This window comes from Fukomys damarensis, unplaced genomic scaffold, assembly GCF_012274545.1.
Source record: "Fukomys damarensis isolate Sample0158 unplaced genomic scaffold, DMR_v1.0_HiC HiC_scaffold_39, whole genome shotgun sequence".
Taxonomy (NCBI): Eukaryota; Metazoa; Chordata; class Mammalia; order Rodentia; family Bathyergidae; genus Fukomys; species Fukomys damarensis.
In genome coordinates this window covers 80,311,179-80,325,516 of record NW_022900951.1, presented here as the reverse complement: position 1 = coordinate 80,325,516, position 14,338 = coordinate 80,311,179, and the positions used below count along the sequence as shown (strand labels likewise).

The following is a 14,338-nucleotide window of genomic DNA, read 5'->3' as shown; positions in this document are numbered from 1 at the left end:
GAATAGACGTCTATAGCCCACTTAGGTGTGCTCCACTGATCTCAGGTGGCTTATGACAGCAAAGCTCTCACTGTGCAAACTGGGAAGCATTCACTGTCTTGTGCAGGGCATTCATAATGTCAATATCCTTCTTTTGCCTATGTCTCTGTAACTCAGGCTGTCCAGAGCCCCAAGATCGGACTCCAAGCAACCTCTTCTGAGGCACAGTTCCATAGAGAAGTGGCTACTCCTGCCCTTCTTGAAAGCAATTCCCCTGGAGGACTCTCCAAAGTGTTTTACATGCTCCTTGGGTTATCCTTGAAAATCCTTCAAAATTTCTGAAGCATTGCAATTCTTTCTACAGACTGAATCTAGCAGTTCTTGGAAAGATTTCAAAGGGTACAGCGCCAGCAGCTCCCTACAGCCTTTCTTTCCTGCCCACAGCAGAAATCTTCAGAAAGTAAAACAAATCCTCACTGGAACATCTGCCCTATTCTAGCTCTACCATTGCAGACAAGCCACGAAGGTTTCAGTTCTTTGCCTAAGAGATCCCCTGCAAGGAGCTAGCTATAACAAGAACAACTGAGCCTAAAATACCAGCCTAAAAGATCCCATAGAGCTCTCCATTTTGAGGCAGGGGCTGCTCATCTCTCCCCAAATTTCCTCAAAAGGGTGACCTGGTGACTATCGTGGGTCTGGCTCTCTCACTCAAAGCTGATTTGTAGACATTTGTTGATCCTTGGTTTCCTAGGAGTAGCCATCCTCTTTTTACTGATAACTGAGAAAAAGAGAAGCTATTGTAATTGGAGCATGGAAGATTTTAGCTGGACATGAAGCATGTCTTCCAGATTATCAGGATTCTCTTGAGCAATGAAATATAGTGAATAAAAACATAGGTTATAAATACTCAGCCAGGGATGGAGCTTTAGCCTTACCAAATACCAGCTCTGTGACCTTGGACAATGACTTAACCCAGTGACTTAACCTCTCTTGGTCTCGATTTGGCATCCCTAAAAAGACAGAATAGTGGAGCCCTCACAGCTCAATATCTCCAGCTCAAGCCCCCATCCTACTCTTTAGCAGGGAAGTCCAGCATCTTCCTTAAGATTTCTGAGAATTCTGAGGGCCCCAGAATGCCATGTGGTTCTGAATTTGGATTCATATGGAGCTTCTAATTTCACCATTCCTCTTTCATGGACACTTTTTTTTTATTATTATTATTTTTTTTTGGTTACACCACATCAGGAACACTGTTCTTCCCTAATTTCTATATGTTTAAAAAACGGCTCACATGAAGGACTTGTGCAAATAACATAACTCTATCATGGTTTGAATATATAGAAAGGATATGTGTTACAGCAACACAAACAACCAATTACTAGAAATTCCAGTGTTTATAAGTCTTCGATTGCATTGTCATTTGGAATTGCTCTGCAAACTCTGATATCTTGCTATGGAGCCATATTTGCTTCTTCCTTCCCTTCACATTTTCTTTGTTCTTCTCCAGCTCATCTGAAATTCATGTTCATTTCTTGTGAAAAAACAATTTAGTTCCATATGTGCTACATTCCATTCCTTACCATCAGAGCTTCTCCTTTCCCCAAACTGGCTTTCCACAAGTATCTTCCTTTAAAAAGACTATTCCTTTCTTAAGAGAAACCTTGATGTCAACTTATGGAATAATCAGTTTGTCACCGCATTCCTCTTGCAAAAACATAATCATTGTTTATCCCACAACACATGAAGTAAGGTTTTTACACTGATTTTACACATGAGCAAACTGAGGCTTCTGAAATATACTGCTAGTCTTGGAAGAGATAGAATTCAAATCCAGTTCTTCTAAGTCTGAATATAGTGGTCCTACCACTGCCCAAATGTGTTGCTGCACATAAAGTGCTATCTTATGTATTACAGACAAGTAGATTAAAAAAATATTTCAGGGATGGGTGTTAGAAAAATTGCTGTCAGGAAGAGAGTTTCTTGATTGAGGGAAGGGCTTACCTGATGTAAGCTATAAGCCTCCCCATCAGTCCAGCTCCAGAGCCAGGAGAGCAGAATTCTGGGTACAACAGAATCATAGAATTTCAGGTGGGTGTGGTGGTGCAACCTTGGAATCCCAGCACTTGGAAAACGGAGGCAGGAGGACTGCCACAAGTTCAAGACCAGCCTGAACTACAGAGGGAGATCCTGTCTCAAAAAAGAAACAAACAAACAAAAAATAAAAGACTTTCATAGCCACTAGGCCACTAGATTCCTGAGTTGTTTATTCTAGGAGCCACTTTAAACATGACACAGTTAAACTTTTGTTTTTTAAAAAATTTCACTTCTAGGTCTCACCTTAGTCAAAAGAAGTGGATAATCTTACATCCAATTTAGAGATGAGCAAATGAAATATCAGAGAAAATAAAGTGCTTTGCCCAAGTTAACACAGATAGTAAGTGCCAGAAGCCAAAATGCAGACTCTGATTTCATGTGCTGTCAGTGCTCATCAGCCAAAAACCACCAGGAATACACCTGCTGTTGAACGAGTTAGGTATGCTGCTCATTGTTGCAGAGGGAGACAACCTGCTCTTCCCCACTGTGTGCCTTTCCTCACGTGGTAATGACCAATAAACCCAAGTCAGCCAAGTACAGTTACGTTTCTGGTGAAAAACAAAAATAGAGGTTTACTGAATTCAATCTGAAGCCTTTACTGCCTTGGACCTAGATCTTCCATTCAGCAATAGTGGTCACATCTGAAAATTCTTATATCTACCTCTGAGGTGATGGCCTACCCACTCTGGGAAGTAAGTTCACACTAAACTTAGCTGTGATATTTTGCAGAAGCCCTTTGCCTTTGGGTTTTATTTGATAGTAATGAGGCCCCTGGGATACTTTTGGTCTGATCAGATTTATACAACTCTTTGGTGAAATTATTTTCCAAGCTTTAACAGATGCTCCTATTGTTTGTCTGCTTGTCTCATTTCTTTGATGTTGTCTGTTTAGAAGGAGAAAAGTCCATATGGAAAGGACAAGCATAGACCCAATAAGCTTGTCCCTGAGAAGCCCCTGGGGCCTAGAGAAGTTCAACAGGTCTCCTCGGACTATGTCCTTTAGAAGAACTTTGCTTTAAGTGATTTAAAGACTTCCCAATATTCTCTTCATTTCCCAAAGACCTACCTTCCTTGGTTTTACTTATTCAGAATCAGTATTTTGTTTTGTTTTGTTTTGGTTCTTTTGGCCTCTGATCAGTGATGATTTGTCTTGGGCCAAGCTCTGGAAATATAAAGTTCACCACCACCATCTATACAGATCTTTGAGTTCTCATGGGACTTTCCTGGTCTAAAATATATGTCTTCCAAGGCTAAACACCTACTTCCTTCATGCTTTCTCAACACAGTGCTAACTTGTATGCTTATCGTTCTGACTGTCACAATTTCACCAGGAACAATTTTAAATTGCAGTAGGCACTTTGGGGAACTTTGAACATGAACAAGAGAGGTACTTTAAAATATAAAGCAAATGAGAAAATCCTCTGAGGAGACTGCAAGAGAGATCATTTTCTCTAATGTAGGAGCCATCATCTCAGTTTCCATACTTTAACGATTAATAAATGCTGAAGGTTTTTTATTTATACAGTTTAATAATATTGTCAAAGGCCCATGTTAAGTCACCCTCTTTTGTGTCTATATAAACATCTTCCTTCACTTTGCAGAGGAAACATAACTAGCCTTTTACAATGATAGTTTCATGATGACTGTAGCTGATTTTCCTGTTTGTGTGAAATTTTATATTCTACTTCCTCTCTTTTTCCTCTCTTTGTAGATTAGCTGATTAAAAAGCATTTAGTTGTCTTCCATATCCTCTAGGACTATATCATCTAGGGAAAATCAAACATATCTTTAAAAAATATTTTTAAAGTCATGAAACTGTTACTTTTTGTGCACATAAAAAAGTATAGTTACATGATAACCTCACTACAACGTCTATAAGAAAATACAAAGAGGCTTTAGTTTCAAGACAAAAGAAAAATTTTGGTATGATTCTGAGTCTTTAGCACATTCTTTTTGTTTGTTCAAGACCAAGGTTGTATTTCTCACGATTCATACTTCTTTGATTTTGATGAATTAAATGTCACCACTATTTCTGTAACTTGTTTAAAATTAAATTATATGTGTAAAATTGTATTCAGTGAAAGAGACTGACAATAGCTTTGAAAGTGTTTAATTTTATGAAATTCTTGTAATGCTAGTATTAGCTAAATTGTAATTTCTTTTTTTAGGATAAATAAATTCAGGAAATTCATCATACATCTTAAATATAGTTAAAAGCAATGTATTGAAGTCTTAAAATTGCTAACAGAGTTGATTTTAAGATTTTTTTCATGGAAAAATACGTGAAGTAATAATATGTAAAATAACTAGATTTAGCCATTTCACAATATATACAATATAAAGGCATTATATTGTGCACGATAAATATATACAATTTTCTTTTAATTTTTTACTATTATATGTTTATAGTATATAATTATTACATTCCTTGTCAGGAGTTGGTACATGTACATAACACATATCAATTATTTTTTTCATTCCCATCTCCTACTCTCCCTTCCCCTATCCCTCTAGCTTTTGATCCCGTTCCCTTTTGCAAAAGATCTATTTCCTGTTTCATATTTTTTATTTTGCTTTTTATTTATATTTTGAGTTTCTCATATAAGAGGAACTATGTTATATTTAAGCTTGTGCATCTGATTTATTTGACTTAAATTATGTTTTCAAGGCCCATTTGTTTTTCTACAAATTACTCAAGTTTATCTTCCTTTATGGCAAGCTAGTCCTCCATTGTGTATAAATACCACATTTGCTTTATCCTTTCATATGTTGTTGGGCATATAGTCTGCTTCCATTGTGAATTCTGTTGCTATATATGGTCTACATGTGTAGTATGTGTACCATATATATAGCTATACATGGATCGCTGAAATATGATGTCTTTAACTGTTTCCTGAAGATACCTACGAAGGGCACAGCTGGATCAGATGGAATTTCTAGCTTTAGTTTTTTGAGGACTCTTCATACTGATTTCCATAGTGGTTATAGTAGTTTACATTCCCATCAACAATGTAGAAAGGTTCCTCCTCCCCACCCGTCTCACCAGCATTTGTTACTAGTTGATTTCTTGATGATAGCCACTTTTTCTGGAGTAAGATGGAATCTCAGTGTTGTTACAATTTTCATTTCTCTAATTACCCGAGATGATAAACACCTTTTCATATATTTATTGGTCATTTGTACTTCTGAGAAGTGTCTATTCATTTCAGTAGCCCATTTTTTGGATTGAGTCTTTTATTTTGGGTCTAATATTTTTTAGTTCTTTGTATTTTAGAAATTAGTCCTCTATTCAAGGGATAGCTGGCAAAATTTTTCCCCATTTTGTAGCTTGACTCTTCCCTCTGTTGGTTATTTCCTTTGCTGAGCAGAAGCTTTCTACCTTGATATGATCTTATTTATTCTTGATGTTATTTTTTGTACAATTGAGGTTTTGTTCAGAAAGTCCTTGTGTACTCTATGTCTTCAATAGTTTTATTTATTTTATCTTCAAGCAATGTAAGTGTTTCTGTTTTCTCTTTTAGATTTTTGATCCATTTTTATTTTAGTTTAGTACATGGTAAAATTTAAGGGTCTAAATTCAATCTTCTGCATGGAGATAGCCAGTTTTCCCAGAACCATTTATTAAAGAGGCTCACCTTCTTCCAGTGTACATTTTTGTCCCTTTTGTTAAAAGTCAGATAGCTGAATGTTTCTGGAATTGTTTCAGGCTTTCATTAGATTCCATGACTAAGGCATAGCTATTTGGTGTAAAGGCTGTATTAGCGATAAAAAATATGCACAAATATACTTCGGTTAGCTTCTAGATCTCCACTAAACTTAATGGTTTTTCATGCTATACAAGCTGTCCTATTGACAAAATCTGCTCACTACTTTTTAGCTAATGGCCTAGCCTCCTATGAAAAATTACTGCTTTTCCCTTTCACACTGTCTTGTGCTGAGGGGCAGTAAACCCAACCATGCTTCTTCATTTATTTGAAGAAGGAAAAACCTACAATTGTTCACTTCTGATAGGGAATTCTCCATTCCCTGCATAATCTTTCAGGGACATTTCAGTGCATTTTTACAGGAGGTGTCTAATTCTATACAACAGCTGTTACCTTAGAAGGACACAAGTATGCTCGCTCCTTTTGTCACAACTGATACTTTTGCTCCACATGTAATCTGTGCCCTTTAAGGATACTACTTTATATGTAGGTATCATACATCAGTGCCACATCCTAACATATCTTGTGATTTTAGGATGATTTTAGAGGCTTTTAGATATTGAAAATTACCATTTCTCCAGAAGATTATGTTTCTCTAAAAATATTCTTTAATTATAACAAAATCAATCATGTACCTTCAATATGAGGCACATACAAGATACTTTGTAGAACTCCCAGAAAGAATTTCTTCATACTTACTATGGAAGCTGTTGAATTTCATATTAAGAATAATGAAACAAGCAGTACAAGATTCAAAACTTGCTTCTGGCCACTAGCAAAAGTCATAAATAACATAAGTTCTACTCTAAAAGCCTAACAAACTACTCTAATTTTAATAGGTAGGGTTGTTATAGACAATCACATTAGGCTTGATTTCTTCTTTTTTCTTTCTTTCTTTTTAATTTTTTGAGACAGGGTCTCACTATGTAGTTGAGACTGATCTGGAACTCACTATGTAGCCCAGGCTGGTCTTGAAATCACAGCAATCCTCCTGCCTCAGCCTCCCAAGTGCTGGGATTACAGGCATGCACCATCACACCTGGCCTAGGCTTGATTTTTTCTTAACTATTCAAAGATATAATTTTATGCTATAATAAATACTTCTTTCTATGTCCATATACTAAGAGATAACCACAACAGATGACGTTTTTAGTCATTGGTTCCCTGGACTAAGAATCATTTCATTTATGACAATTCTTAGCATTACAGTTGGCTGATGTGTCCTGTCCAGCTTTAAATACCACTGTAGAATCATTGTCACTTTAGAGGATTTAACAACTCATCCTGCAACAGAGCAGATGAACAGAACAGAGTAATGCTAGTCCTACTACAGACTATATTCTCTCACCAAAATCTTGGCATTGGTGAAAATCTGGCTATCATTGTTTCGTGTCCTACAGCTTGACTTTGCCTGCCCTTTGCTATAAGGGAAGTAGTGAGGAAGAAATAAGCAGCCCCTAACAGCTAGGATCTGGCCTGATCCTACCAGACAGGCCTTGCTCTTCTCCCGCTAAACTATTTCACAGAACATGAGTACCACACAAGGAAATACTGACCACGAGAGAGCAAAACAAATCAAGATTACTATGTAATCAGATCTCAACACCGACAAATCATGAACAGTGCTAAACTGTAAACATGACAAAGCATTCCTCCTATTCTGGCTAATATGAATAACTGCTGTTTCTTTAATTACACCTTTATCTTTCCTTCAAATATTCTCACTTTTTGGAGGAGATTTACTGAAATACCCAATTGTAGAATTACCGCACTTCCTCATCGCCTCCAAGCCAGAGCAAAGCCTTACTTCCCTAGGTCCTCCCCAAAATTACTCAAGACAATTCAAATCCTATAAGTCATTTTTAACGCTGCCTTACTGAGGCTCTACATGGTTCCCCAAAGTGTGCATTCTCCTTCATTGCAATGCATAGCATGGATACTGCCTCACTTCTATTCCAGAAGGAGGAAGAAATTATTATCATCCCTGCGAGACAGCATTTAAATAACTTTCCCCAAAACTACCCAGATAGTAAGCCGAGAAGCCCATCAAGAACCCAGGACTTGCTCTTTGCATTAGGCCCCACTGCCCTGAAAGGAGAGCATAATGGGAGATTCTATGAGGTACCTGGCAACTCCTTTAGAGAAAATTCCATTTTTAAACAGGTTACATGTTATTGTTAGTTAATATGTTGGCATAGCATCCCCTGTGATTATCTCTGACCAGTTTTTAAATGTGTTTGCCTCTGTCTGTGTATGTGTTTGTTTTTGTGTATACACTTGTATGTATGTGTGTTGTGGATGGGTGGGGTGTGATGTATCTTGATATCTCATATAAGTTGTCCAATCACTGAACTTGGTTACTAGAATCACTGTGATCATATTTACAGAACAAAAACAAACATATCTCTTTCTTCAGGCCCTACCAGGCTAACCTTATTAGCTGAGGAGCATGGCAATTCATGGTAAGGTTGCTGCTGCTAGCTCAGCGCAGGAGTTTCCAGGGAGTATGAAGGGAGGGGCTAGAGCTACCACTGCAGAACTTCTATTTAGTGCTGACAGAGGAGAATCAGCAGTCAGTCGCCCAGCAAGGATAGAGTAAATTCTTACTGTTGTCAGCCTCCTCCATACCTTGCCCTAGACAGAGGTTAAAGGAAGATTTAGAAGGGGTATAATATATGTCTTCTCCTCTGGGGAAGGCTAATGAATAAGGCCTCTCCCTCTCATCTGGAACCAAGTGTTGAGATGCTGAAAGAAACACTCTTGGGGAAAAGGGGGTTGATGGGCTGGCTGATGTGGGCATGAAGCCCAGCCATGAGCGCCCTCGGATGAAGTGTGAGCATTCATTGACCTAGGAATATCTTCTCTAGGAAAATTACTAGGCCAAAAATACAACCGCCAGGGATATAGAAGAGGGTACATGGGAGGAGGAGAGGAACAATTTTAGCCATTTTTATGCAGCAGAAGTTTTAGAGACAGCAATGTGAAGTGTGTATTAGGAGAACAGGAGAGTTTACCTAGACACTACATTTGTTTAAGACTATTTTATTTGGATTATACTTTCATTCTGGGTGGTTTGGTGAGCAGGTGACAGCTTGCATCAGTAACAGAAGAGCTAAGGTTGCTCCCAGCCACCTCTACTTTCAGGTAGCATGAGAGGGTCTCCTTCTTGAGCCAGCCAGACAAGAGAGAAACCCCGAAAGAGATGAGACCAAGGAGAAGGATCTGTAGTCTTGAGAAGGGGCCAGCAGGGGATACATTATCTTAGATACAGTAGTTCCTTTTTAAGGATAGCCTGATTTTAAAAAATTAGCTGGGAAAGTAGCTGTTATGGGCTGCTCAAGACCATATTCAGGACCTTCCCATTAGGCCACTGTCCTAGTAGGGGCAGGAGTGCCTGCTACGTAGGTCCTATATGTAGTGGATAGAAGAATGAAGAATCAAGCATTCTATCCCTACAAGACACTAAATTATAGTACAGTGCCTTGGCATGGCTGACCTTTATTAAATAATCAGAGAATACCATAGATGTAGTAGAGGAGTAGGACTACTGGAATGATGCTTGCTGTTCTTTGGATTTCATTCTTCTATCTTTGAGATTAGGATGCTACAGTGGAAGGCTGACTTGGCCTATCCAGACTCCTATTCTTTTATTTACCCCACAGCTATCAGCCAGTTTCTGCTGCTCCTCGTGGAAAGCCCCAACCCTGACAAAGATACAATGGTTTTTTCTCCTTCAGCAGGCCAGCTGATACAGTCTGCATTTTTAAAAAGAATCTTCCCTCATTCTTCTCTAAACAGGAGATAATAAATAAGAAAGAAAGTATCAATTAAAATTGAACAAACATATTTCTAAGGCACTGACACATTTTATTAGAGTTCCTCACAGGATGGAAAACGTCATTTCCCAAAGTATGTCTCAGAGAATGCCAGTTCCACTGGATGGTGAAAGTGAAATGCAAAAAAAAAAAAAAAAAGGTTTTTTCAAGCATATATCTCTGGAAGGGACTGGTACTATAGTTTGAATATGGTTGGTCCCTTCAAAAACTCATACTGAAATTTGATTCCCAATGTATTGGTGTTGACAGTGACAGGATCTTTAAGAAGTGATGAGGTAGTTAAGAGGGTTTAATGTTTTACTTGCAGGATTGAGTTCTTACTCTCCTGGGACTGTATTAGCTATCCCAGGAGTAGCTTACTGTAAAGTAGGGTTTAAACTTGGGTTTTTGTCTCTTCTGCCCATACCCCCATGCCTCCACTTTCCATAATCAGTTGAAGTAGGATGAGGCCCTCACCAGTGCACTTCCTAGCCTCCAGAATGATGGGTCAATAAATCTCTTTCACTTAAGGAAATTCATTCTCAGGATTTTGTTATATCAACCTAAAATAGACTAAGACAACTGGGCTGACCAAAGTTTCTTTTAGAAAGTTTATCTAAGACTTCTTAGAACATCTACTATGTTAATGTGCATTATAGTCTCTAACAGAGAGAATATAACTTGCAGCACAATGCTATCTCTTTTTCAAGCACTTACTGTATACTAGGCTCTGCACTCAGTGTTTACATGTACAAATCCTTATTTCATCCTCATCATGTAAAATAAATACTACTATTATCTTCATTCCATACACGAAGAAATGGAGATACAGAGAGGAGAGGTTAACTAACCCATCCAAAATCATAGTAATTGGAAGAGTTGACAGTTTTGGGGATTGCCCCAGAGGTTATTGAATGGATCAGTGTGGCAGAGACTGTATAGGTGTTCACAGAACCCATTCCTTCTTCTTACAGGGCTCGCCACTAAATTACGTTCCCAGACTTCCTTACAATGAGGTGGTCATTCCTTACCGCAGAATGTCAGCAGAGGTGTTTCAGTTCTCTACAGCCTGAAGACGTTAGCAGTATGTAGGTCTCCTCTATTTTCTCTCTTCTCACAACTATAAAACATGGGCAAATGAGCTTAGGTCTCTGAATAACTGTGTAGACTAGAGCCCACCAGTCTACCTCACACCACCCTTGGACTGGGATAAGAATATAAATTATTGTTGATTTATTAAACAACTGAGATGTGAGTATTGTTTTTTATAATATCTGTCCTAACCTACCATGAGCATATAATCAGGACATTATTTTTGCCTATAACCTCCTGGGACAAAGATTCTGAAGCATTTGTTTACACTGAAGAATGGCAATGTAGCATAGTAAGTACTAGTTTTAAAGTAAGCAAGAACAAAATTCAAATCTGCACCAGCTCTGCAGTTTTGAGCAAGTTACCAAACCTTTTTGACCTTCTGTTGCCTAAAAGTAAAGATGTTAATGCCCAACTCACAGAACAGTTGCGAAGATTAAATAAGTTCATGTGCAGAGAGTACCTGGCACAGAATAGGTGCTCATTAAAAAGTAGCTGTTATCATTACAAGGAAGCCCTGGCACTTTCCCTGATAGATAATAAATAACGTCTAATAAATAGCAGTTCTCTTCTGGAAATTTCTTCCTATATACCAATAGCATATGGGCTGGCTTGAATTGGCTTGGCAGATGCCCTGTCTGAATTACTATTCTTACAGCTCTCTCCTGGCTACTGTCTTCTTGGTAGTGCCATCCCTTAACTTGTACTTAGGAACTGTTTCATCCTCCATCTTCATCCTATACCAGACAAATGTCAAATCACCAAGTGAAGCTATATTGTAGTATGGACCTGCCTCTTTAGAAGGCATCATAGGGTGATTTATTCCGCTCCTAGACTTAAGCTCTCAGATCCACTCCTGTAGTATTCCCTAGGCTGACTCCTTTGGGTAGAAATAAGCAAAACTATGATATGTCCTTCTTCTCCCAGTGTAATGCTACCTTCAGTGCAGGAACCATGTGTGGATTGAGTGTTAGCTAATGTAGTGCTACTGAATGCTACCAAAAGGCATACTCAGGCCCCCTAAAGAACAGAAGTTGCACAGCTGCCTGCAGAGGGTGAGTGTGTAGGTGGGTAGGGGGCAATGATTGCTGTAAAGAAAATTCTTGTGACAAAAAGATTCTTAGTCTATGGCAATGTGTAATAACTCTGGAAAATGATCAAGAAAACTGACCTTATATATGCCTACCTCTTCTAGAACAGGCAGAAAGAATGTTACTTGTGACCTGTCCAGTTCCAACCATTCTGAATACCCACTATCATCACCACACAAAAAGAAAGAAAATATATCAAAAGCTCAGCTATTTTTAACTTTATTTCTCTGAAGTTGGCCTGGATGTCTCATCTGTTTTCCTCATCCCTCTGTACTGGAGCTTTCATTGATTTGAGACACTCTTACTTTCTTAGGCCTCAAGCTGATGAATCTCCTAAGGTAACCTCTTTAGGGGGCTAACCGCTGGGTGTCGTTGAGGAGCATGTTCTTATGTTTTGTTTTGGTTTTTTGGTACCAGAGATCAAACTCAGGTCCTTGTGCTTTCGAATCAGGCGGCAGAACAACTGAGCTAAATCTCTGGCCCAAGGAGTATGTTCTTGTTGAAGGTATGGAGGACCTTCATTCAAGCCCTGTAGGTTATGACTGCCCCCTCCAAGCTCCTGCCAGTATTTCCTATTGTTCTTAATGATGAAGCTCATGGCTATCTAACCCCCTACCCAATCTGGACCATTCTGTCCTCTTTGGGAAGAAGACCAGTGGGTGTTAAGCCCTCAAAGAATGACAAAGTTGGAGCCAGCACAGAAAGCACTTTCTGGAGGTCTCAAAGGCTTCAGGGCTGAGCACATTGGGCCAATGCTGACTAATGGACAGAAACCTTTTGGATGTGCCATGGCCCTCATTAGGGCAGGCACATAATAGGAGCCCCTGGCTGTGTGGAAATTAGGAACCAGTCCTCCTGAGCCTATCCCGTAAAAGGAAGACTAAAACTATTCATAAGTAATAGTTACAGAGTTCTTGGAAAATGCCCATCCCTGTTCTAACTACTTTATATTTATACATTGACATTGTGAAACACTCATAAGGGAGGTACTATTGTTATCCCCATCTTACAGGGAAGGCAACTGAGCCACAGCAAAGTTTCATAGTTGCAAACACACAGAAATAAGTTTTAAATTAGACAATCTAGTCTAATCTAGTCTTTGATCTAGACAAATCCCAATCCCATACTTGTAACTGCTATGGACACCACCTAGCTAGCATGTCTCTAATTGATGAAGGCCCTCTTGTGCTCTCCACCTCCTGAGTTTGTTCTTCTTCACAACATCTGAATGCCAGTGTCTGGAGGCTTTAGCCATCGTAAAGAAAAGCCTAGTGTTTTGCATTAGTAGCATCACAGGATAGTGTGACCTTATGGCACAAAATAGGAAGATCCTCCCAGGAATTTGACAAGAGCCAGGAAAGAAAAGGAGGAAGGGTAATAAAATGAAACATCTGAAGAAGGATGCAGTTAGTAAGGTCACTGGAGAGCAGATGAGAATTTCTTCCTCTTCCCAGACAATACAACTGCTTCCCCAGCCTTCTGGACATATACATGTGTCCATGCAACTCACACGCATACTTCTATGCTCAATTCTTCCGGCAGAAGGGGAGGAAAGGGCTGTCAGAAAAGAGATTACATGTTAGCTAAGAAGCTTGGTAGACACATCCTACAATTCTTCTTTTGGAAGAGGGTAGAGCACTGGGGGCTGGGCAACCTGAAGAACTTCTAGGGTTCAGAGAGCACCTCCGGCAAGGACTGATGTTGAGAAGACACTAGGCTGCTCTGCAGGACTGGATCAGTCAACATACTGTGAGAATAGCTTTGTGGACAGCCTCTTGAACTTCCATTCTGGAACTTTCCTCAGGTAGGCTCAGTAGGGATATCCAGAAGAAGTCTCATTCCCTCTTGACTCTGCTTCTCCTGCAGGACCACCTTTACCAGCAGGGCTACCTGGCAATGGAGTTCAGTCTCCAGTTTCTTAGGTTTTGACTACTCTGCATAAAAGTACAGTCCTGGTGAACCCTCAGTTCCTCAAGAATAAGCTGGCTGAGCAGTAACCAAAGTCTTCCCAAAATGCTTCTCCCAGTGTTTCACCATTCTGTGTTAGAATCATCATCTTGGAAATTGGCACCTACTCTCCATACTCTTCGCACTTTTACAGGCAGATGGTCTCATATATGTCACTTGTGTGACTCAGTTTGTTCATCTGTAAATTGAAGACTGCCCTGTATATATCCTAAAAGTCTTTGAGAATCTGATGACAAAGATCTGAATGTCCTGGTCAAGTACAAAACAATGCTATATGTAATAAGAGACACATCTATTTCACCCACCAGGCTGTAAGTTGGTTCCCTTCCTCTTACCCAGAAAAGTACTTTGCACATAGAAGACATTCAATAAAAGCATGCCTCATGAATTCCATATATGACTGCAGACATAGTATTTTAGGATTACAAATGACTATCAAGCCTCTGTTACCATATGATGCTTCACAGTCTAATCCCTAGACTAGGCCCTTACCATAGTCCCCAAGAGCAACATTGAGTGGCACCTGAAATACCTGATCTTTCAGTTTTGTACATTTCCTCTATGTTTCTCAATCCCCTGAGAATACATGTGTGTTG

At 39.2% G+C, this 14,338-nt stretch overlaps 1 long non-coding RNA gene across 1 annotated transcript in view; it reads right to left on the bottom strand.

Annotated features, from left to right (window-relative positions):
• Window positions 1–2,127: 2,127 nt before the first annotated feature.
• The window catches only part of LOC104858519, a 77,917-nt gene continuing 65,706 nt past the window's right edge, over window positions 2,128–14,338 (bottom strand). Inside the window, exons 5-6 of the long non-coding RNA XR_004515803.1 lie at window positions 10,623–10,711; window positions 2,128–2,166 (exon numbers count right to left, since the gene is read on the bottom strand). This is a non-coding gene — a long non-coding RNA (uncharacterized LOC104858519). The remainder of the gene's footprint in view (window positions 2,167–10,622; window positions 10,712–14,338) is intronic.